The 9,080-nt window shown below is 46.6% G+C and overlaps 1 protein-coding gene across 1 annotated transcript in view; it reads right to left on the reverse strand.

Moving 5' to 3' along the window:
- Positions 1-6,345, reverse strand: part of PROX1 (prospero homeobox 1) — a 79,562-nt gene extending 73,217 nt beyond the window's left edge. Inside the window, exon 1 of the mRNA XM_083605103.1 lies at positions 5,806-6,345. The gene's annotated coding sequence lies outside the window, so the exon portion shown is untranslated. The remainder of the gene's footprint in view (positions 1-5,805) is intronic.
- Positions 6,346-9,080: the final 2,735 nt, after the last annotated feature.

Consider the following 9,080-nt stretch of genomic DNA (forward strand, 5'->3'; position numbering starts at 1 on the left):
CCACTCTCCCTGGGGCTCTAGCCCTCTGCTCCCATTGACCCTCTGAGCTGATGCCATCTCTTACTACAACTGCTTTTAGACAGCAGAATTTCCGGCTTTGAACTTTCAGCCCAAATGACGAGAAATGCGTTTTCCCTTCAGCCAAAGAATGCCAGTGGCTCAACCTCTTAGTTTCAAAAAAAAATTGCCAACGTGAATTGACATCCTGAGAGAAACAGAATACCGCATACAGCAGAATGTGAGATTCTGAGTCAGCAAGAGCGCACACATTTGATATGATGAAGTCTTTCCTATTAAGACGTACATGCGTGTATATATATATATATATATATATATATATATGGAAGGACAAACTGATGGTCAACTTATAGACTGTACTCCTTTCTCATTTTTAAGGGGAGGAAGGAAACTGCTTTGATTTTCACAGATTTCTGTTCTGGAATACATGATCAATGAAATTCTAGAAATCAGTGAAATCCTAAATTTGATTGCGATGTACACAAATGCTGTTGCTCAGTACGATACTTTGAATTCAATATACATTACAAGTGACCCTTCACCTGGTGACCTGGTGAGGCTTCTGTTATCTGAACCCTTCAAATTATGTAGGGCTTGATTGTGAGCTCTGTTTTTCGCAGATGGAAAGCAAAGAGCGCCTTTTCTCAATTCCATGGCCTGTATCATAAACCGGACTTAGTTCTCTTCTAGCGAGGTCCCATGCTGATCTATAATCTCACACCTTCCTGATCTATAATCTGTCCTCTCCTGCACTTCACCATCATCTCAAACACTCAGATATGCTATACTGAGAAATTATGCGTAGTGTAGCAAATACATGGCGTTTAGTTTACAAAAACCCCGTGGAGAGGATTAGGTCCCACAAGGTACAACACAATTTTTTCCCAAAACCATGTCAACTATACAACCTTAAGGCATCCCAGTCCTTCGCCCTAAACATTAGCTTGCTTAGGTGTGCAATCCAGAAATGTTTAGAATGGCTCAAATAGAAACGTCGACAGACTTGTCTGCAAAGTAATTGCCTTAGATAGTGTAGACTAAACTGCTTTCCCATATGGCTAAAGTGGATTGATTTGGGGGAAAGGGAATGATTTAAATAGCAGGTACAGCGAAAAGTTGAACAACATTTTTACTTTGGTAAAAGAAATCAATTGCTTTAAGAAGCGCAGAATTATCTGGTGCAATTTCTCAATCAAAGCTGCCGATGGTGAAGACTGGAGAATGAGAAATTTGAAAGGGAAAAAATCATTCTGCAAAGTTCGAAACTGTATGTTCTTTTTACAGAACTCAGTTATTGTCTCTCTTCCACGGTCCATAAATATTATATTCCATATGTAACTAAAAAAAATGTTTTGAAGGGGGAAATATGTGATAATGAAAGTGTCCTTACTGCACTGGGTTTAGGTATAATAGTTTAAGGAGCATAAGACAATGACAGCGGTACACGCAAGTTGTTAAATGTCGACAGAACATTATATTGTACAGATCCACTTTAAGTCACCTTACTGTACTTCTGAGAAGTACAAAAGGCGGGGGGAGATATACAACATTAACATTTTTCCAATGGCAATGTTTTCAGTACTTGTAAGATAGATGACACATTCCTGTCAAATACTCCATCTTTTTAAAATGTTGTGAAGGAATTTAGGAGTACAAGTAATGGTTATTTCTAGCATCAATTACTTCTTTTCTGCTTCATTTAAATTAAGGCATTATGTTAAAAAAAATAATTAAGGACCAAATTAAGGACCCATCTTTAGTTAAAGGAAGGAAGGAAAACTACTGTGTAGCATCATGGGCACATGGGGACCAATCTGGCAAGGTATTAAGAAGCTGCTGTGAGGTGCTTAGCATTTTCACTCCTACATAATATAGAAAGTACAAAGTGTCCTGATGACGAAAAGGAGTTGCTATCTTATTGCTTTGTTGGCGTTAGAAATCTTTTTTGAGGGGGGAGGGAGCCATCCTATACGAATGCATCTAAAGGTTACTCCGTATGAATAAACTATTTGGGTAAGCAATATACAAAAGGCAAAGCCATGCCAGCATATTCTCCATACAAGCCAGTGCTTCAAAGAATCACTAGAAAAAAACAGCACTCCAGCGAAATCAAAACTGGCACATTTATTCCTACCGTAGTTTCACCCCAGATTTTCTCAGTTATATCAAGGTATAGAACCTCCAATCAGAACACTGACTCAAATCACCCACAAAACATACTCAGAAAAAATCACTCAAGCCTTTTGTAACAGAGCACAATTAAGTTATCCATCACCTGACACTTTCGTGCACTTGGAAAGTGTGCTGCAAAAAAAAAGCACCAATAGCAACATCCAACCATCTGAAATATACCAAATTTAATTTTAAGCTGATCATTAAAATAAATCCCCAATGGTGACAGAGAGGCCTTCTTTCAATTTTGAACTGCAGTTCAAAGTTTTGTATTAGATCATTGCTTTGAATGTGTGGTCTGCAATCTCCATTGTCAGCAATCTGTGAAGCACATGGGCTTACGAGCAACATTTTAAAAAGTTCAATAGTGGAACTCAAATGGCAACTTTTTTATTTGCCAGAGATGAGCTTTGGAAGGAAAAGCAGGTGAAATGGATAATGACAAGGGCCTTGCAGGGTTGTAACCTATGAAATACATGATAGCAGATTAAGCAAAAGAAATGATAATCAAAGACACATACAAATGCAACTAGATCCATTTCAAAAGTGGTCAGACCTGTCAAGGAAATGGAAACAAGAACCAAACAATGTGCTCCATTTTTAATACAACAGTTCATTCCACATGGCCCTCCGCTAACCTAGCAGACAACATTAACTTGGAAGAAATTACAGGTTCTCAAATGGATGCATACAGACTTCCATCCTTTGTACGTGTATATTCAAATGCAGGCTACAAGCCTACAGCTTTGGAGGCATGCATTTGTGGGATGATTAGGGGAGGAATGATAAAAGTCAAATATGGGGCATTTCATACTTGATGTACTAGAAAGTAATATCCAACAGCCTGTTCACAATTCTTCTTCCAATACTCAAACTACCTTCCATCTATTTTATTTGAATTCTAAGCCGGCTCAGTCCTTCCTTATCCATGCTCTGGACTCAAACGACACCTAATCCGTCCTCAGATGGAGATGGGAAAGGTATCCTCAAGATTTGAGACCTACTGCCAGGTCTTAAACGTGTTCACTCAGAAGTGAGCCCCACGTACTTTAAAAGGGAGTTCTTCAGTTGCTTTTCAAGTAAGCCTCACTGACTTTCGTGGGTCTAGTTTCTGAGCAAACATTGCCAGAAATGGGTTGTTAGGGAACTTACGAGTTCCCTATATATGTTAGAAGGGTTCTGTCTGATCAAGGATGTCTGATCTTAGGCCGCAATCCTACACGCACTTACCACTGAAAATATTGGGATTTACTCCTGAATAGACATGTGCAGGATCAAACTGTTCACAAGCACTTTCCCTAACTGAAGACCTTTCTGTTTCCACCGGGAGCACCATCAAGTGATCTCATAAAATCTCCAAGTAACCAGGCAGATGAGAGGCATGGCATCAGCCTGCCAGTTCATTAAAACAAATGCCAACTTTCCCCCTTCCATGCTCCTCCAAGCGTGTCAGGAGAGGTCCAAGTCTCTCTCTCTCTCCCCCCCCCCGCCCTCCCTTACTCAGCGAGACCCATCTCCTAACAAAGCGCCATAAATTCATCAACAGTCGTTGTGCTGAGAATCAACAGAGGGGGAGAGGGAGAGAGAAACTTGCACCTGTCTTTCTTGACACAACACACCTGTCTGGCACTGCCCATGCGCACTTGGAGCGAAGCGCCCCTTGGACAATTTCAAGAGCTTTGCCAAAGCGGAGGCAAAGAAAGAGAAGCGCACCAGCAGCCTCTCCCGCCGCCGCCAGCCCGCCCTTGTTAGAAGAGGCCACCGGGGGCTGTTACAACCGCTTGCGAGCCAAAACTGCTGCTCGGTCGCTGCTTTGCAACTGGGGACTCGCTTCGCTCCCCCCCTCCCCGTCTCCAGATCGCCAGACACCCCCCTCGCCCCCTCCACCTGCCGGGCATTATTTCTTCTGAAGACACGGCCTCCCAAGCTGGAGGGCACTTTTCTTTGCAACTCTTTACCTCTTTCCCCTTTATTTGCGCACGCTGAAACGTAAGCACCCAGACATACACGTGTACCCCCCCTACGCGCGCGCACACACCCCCTACCCAGGCACACACTTGCACAGTCGTCCGACAGGCACCGTTTGTAGCCAGATCTTCGCTACCACGGCAGGGGGGGAGGGGGTGCGGTAGGGGTAGAGGAGCTTTGCCATATTGAGTTTGTGCGCCAAGTTGAGCTAATCCCACCAACTAGCTAGGAATAAATAAAAAACGAGGAAGGGAAAAGTGTCCCGCTACCGGGGCAAAGATTTCTCCTCCTTCCGCACCCCCACCTCTCCAAATCGCGCGCGCGCACCCCCCAAAAAACCCCCAGTCCGCCGCGATCCGCGACTTTGGAAGCACTTCGGCTCAAGTGCTGCGGAGCGACGCCTCTAGAGGAAGCCGGCCGGGAGTGGAGAGAGGAAGAGCGAAAGCGCGCTCCGGAGAGGCGAGATTCTCCTCGAGAATGAAGCGTTCTTTCGAAAAGAAAAGTCACACGCGCGCAGGGCAAAGCCAAGCCGATCAACTTGCAGCACCGAGAGAGAGAAAGGGAGAAAAGAAACCAAGCAAGGCAAGAACTCTTGAACAGACACGGAGGAGATCGCAACCGTGCCGCTGATCGTTTCTGGATCTCCTCCCTATCAAACTTCCCACCACCCATTAAGCCCTTTCATAGATTTCCTCGGAACTAACTTAAAACGCCCAGCCGGGAGCTCCAAGGAAAAGTGAGTCTGACTGCAACTTAGCCCTAAGAACCTGACCCCTGGTTTTTTGGTTTGTTTTTTTTTAAAGCACCCTTCCAGCTCATCCTTTCCCGTCCACCAGCCCGTCCTTCTCAGTCCTCCCTCCCCCGCAAAAAAGAAGTATTCAAACACCCATACATTTCCCCCACCCCTCCTGCTCAAATCCTCTCTCCGCGTATTTATAAATACAGCAGGTGGGGGGTGGGAGATATGAGAAGTCAGGGGCATGCAAATGATAAGCAAATCGAAGGAGACAAAAAGAAAGGCAGCGATTAATAAACAAGACAAAGAAGAAAGACCAGACCAGGAGTTGGAGAGAGAGAAAGGGGTGGCGGGGCGATGGGGGGGGTGGAAGAAGGAAGGAAGGAAGCCTCGGGAAAGACACTCATACAAAGCCGAATCATTCCCCACTCCCAACCTTTTTTTAAAAAAATAAAAACCTTTATACGAAACATCGCTAAAAAAAAAGTCGAGAGGAGAAAGAACGGAAGAGAGACAATCAGGAAAGGGGGGAAAGACATTTCCAACATCAAACCTTATCCTTTCCAACTGGGCAAACTATTGCGATGACTGTACTGAAGCTTTTAGAGTTTTGGGCATAGCAAAAGCAAAAAAAAACCCGTTATCAGTGTGGTTTTATTAGTCTCTAACGTCATTAACCTCATACTGGGGGACGAGGAGAAGAAATCAGCAAGAATGATAGGGTTTTTTTGGGGGGGGAGGTTCCCCTAAGGAAGATAAATAAATAAATAACCGCGCACACCCCCTGCCCCCAACTTGATCCAGCATTTGGAGCAAGCCCGTGCCAGTGTCGAAGAAGACCATCTCTCTTACCCGCCACCCCCCCCCCATTTAAAAAGAGAGAAAAGAAGTGAAGGGAGACAGATACTTACTCAGTTGCAAAGGCGATGAAACTGAGCCCCCCCCTCCTCTCTCTCTCTCTCTCTTTTCCCCCTGCCGGTTAGATAGAAGGAGAGAAAGAGAGAGAGAGAGACGGAGAGCGAGCGAGCGAGCGAGCAAGAAGGGAACGCGCACAAGCTCCGCACAAATACACAGCCTTGCTATCTTGCCGCTGATGAATATTGTAATTGGCCCAGGGAGGGTGAGAGTGAGCGTGCCAGGGTGTATGTAGATGCGCGTGAGTGTGCGTGTGTGAAAGAGAGAGAGAGAATGAGCGAGGGTGCAGGAGAGAAAGAGAGAGAGAGAAAGCAAGAGGGAGAACAGAGAGAGAGGGAGGGAGGAGGAGCACCCTGCTCTTCTGCGCCGCTCTCCTCTCCCAGCCTGTAATTGTCTCTTATTTCTGCAGGCAGCAGAGCAGCCTCGCTCAGCTGAGGGCTCCGCACCACAACAAGATTTACTTTAAGACACAGCTGAAGGAAACAGGAAGACTACACGTCACGCTCTGAGTGACGTGCGCCAGGCCCAGCGCCCAATCGGGAGGCTCCTTCGGATTCAAGGGGGATAGCGAGCGGAGAACTTGGGAGGAAAGAGAGCGAGACGTGGGGTGGTGGTGGGGGTGCTGGGGGGGGAGGAGGAGGAGGAGGAGGAGGAACAGGATGGGATCGGTCTCCCCCACTTGCTGCCCCCACCTCGCCGTCCCCTTTCTCCACCCCTTGGCCCCCATCGTCGCTGATGGGAAGGAGACTTTCGTCCCAAATTTGGAGGAGGGCGCATCGGACAAGCCGTCTGCGCCCGGCGCGGAGTTCAGCCTTGCCGGGTGCAGAGATCAGTTACTGGACGTAACTGGCTTTGGTTGTTCAGTTTAGTTTGGGGTATGGCTACAACATTGCAGAAAGGAACGTGGAAAGGTGCGCCTGACTCAAAAGGAAGGGGTGGGTGCGAGGAAATATCCACGCGCGTTTCTATAGCGGGTGGGCAGAGATAACCGGGGTGTGTAGGGAGTGCAATCGGTGTAGCCCCGCACCCGACGCTAGTCCTCGGAGTCCCACGCAGGGTTGTAGGGCATTCCCACGTAAGAGTGCTCAGGATTGCGGACTAATTACAATTAAGCCATCCATCCGCGCACAGAAAGCAGGTGCGCGCGTAAAGACGCGCTCGCGTAGCGGAAAGGTGGCATGTCAACGTGCAGCGAGGATACCAACCCCCCACCCCCACCCCACCCCAAGAAACTTTACAGCCTCGTTAAGATTTCAAGTTGGTGGGGCTTTCGTCGCCTTTTGAGCAACTCTGTGGTAGGTGGACAGCCAGATGCAAAAACAGCTAAGGCGAAATCGTTAAAAGTAAAGCTTTCCTTCGACTGCCAGTACTTCGGTTTAGTTGGTGGTGGGTTGGACTGTGTGTCATTGCTTAGGCACGGGGAGAGAGGGAGGGGGTGGTGGCATTGGATAAGCTGCACTGAACGAAGCCAAGGTGCCCTCATTCCATCCATTCCAGGCAATCACGGTTGTCAATGGCCAGGAAATGGTTCTCGGTCTTTGACAGACTCTTAAAACTATAGAAGTAGGGGCATCAAAAAGGTCAGTTTTAATCACGGTATATATAAACTAACTCTCTCTCTCTCTCTCTCTCTCTCACACACACACACACACACAGCCCTTTAGATCTAGACAAAATACCAGTGTCAGCAACCTATGCACGGCGTAAAAACTCAGAAGGCGCAAGTGACTAACTTAAAACAATTGGACAACCCTCCCTTTTTTCCCACTTTTGCAAACCTCTTCAAAGCCTTCAATACGAATTCACTTTCTCCTGATTTAAAGAAGTTCATCGATGTTTCTCTCTCTCTCCCGCTCCCAGGAGTGATACAACAAAATAAGTGGAAAGGGAAGTCGCGTTGGAGCCTTGAAGTAAACCTGACGGTTGCTCCTAACCTGTCTTGTAGCTATACAATCTTCTGTTGGTCGTGAAGAGGCTCCTTAGTGCAGACGCAACAAAAAGCGTTCACCCAAAGTTCGGATCAGCCTCCCTGTATCCATGATGTGTAGGTCATGAACTCAAGAGCTTTAAATTAAATCCTGCTTTAAGTCACTGGAAGGTGGGGTGGGGTGGAGACCACTAACTCTTTCCAATAACTCTGGAACACAATCAGATCGCCGAGTTTGTTTGAAAACTCCTATCGGTAGTTCAGATTTACGATCTGTATGTCCACCGCGAACTCATACCACACTTTTATCGATAGTTTATTCAACTCATCCAGCTCCCTCTTCGAAAGGTTGCCTTATTGTTGTTGCTGCTACTGTTAATACTGAAGGTATGTCTATTCCTGGTACCACAAGGAAAGCAAAAAATTAACTTTATCGGGATATTAAAAAAAATAATCAGAGCAGGCAAGTTAAACCGCTTTGAGAAAAGACGGCGCGCTGCTTATCCTATACGCGGGGGGGAAATAAAACGCCACCCCTGACTTTCTTTCGGACAGGTATCTGTGCAAAATATTTTAAACACATAATTTTAAAATCCTAACCTTATCACCATTAGTTACGGCACCCGGGGAAAAAAACCCATGCCGATGCACAGGTAATCTTTTTTTAAAACACACACACAGAGAGAACACGCAGGAATCTGGCGCGCCCACAGATCCGAGTCTGCTTGAATGGATCGCAGCGTGCGAGGATTTTGGTGCTCTCTTTCTGGTCGCTTTCTAACTTTTAATTCCGGGATTTCTTTAGGGCGCATGGGGTTTATTCTGCGTATATGCTCTCTGGTGCACGTGCAACATTCCCTTCTCCATCCCTTCCTCTCTCTCATTCCAGCTCCAGAAAAACTAGAAAACTGCTGTGGATAAGAGACGGGCGCCCAAAGAAAACAGCGGGGGGAACAATTCAAAGCAACAACAACACCCCCAAAACTTATCAGAAACTCGAATCTGAGAACACATTTTTTTTAAAAAAAGAAATAAGGAGAGAACACGAGAGAAGGAAAAATGACAGAGAGCAACTGCGTGACGGGGGAAACAGGGAGAGATTGTGTTGTTATACATCCCTCGCTTGGGAAAACTGTGGAGCCGGGTTAGGGGGGGTGTGCAATAGTCGTTCTTGAAGGCAACGCTCTCGGGGAGAAGGACTGGCTGAGTCGTGGCCCCATCGCCCGGGGTCCCCTGCACTTAATTCGGGAGGGAAGCGAAATTTGGGGGCGGGGGCGAGCGAGAAAGAAAAACTCTCCCTTATCAACGGTCCACGCCCCCTTCCTTCCTTCCTACTGCGGACTT

This window comes from Podarcis filfolensis (genome assembly GCF_964270895.1).
Source record: "Podarcis filfolensis genome assembly, chromosome: 3".
NCBI lineage: Eukaryota > Metazoa > Chordata > Lepidosauria > Squamata > Lacertidae > Podarcis > Podarcis filfolensis.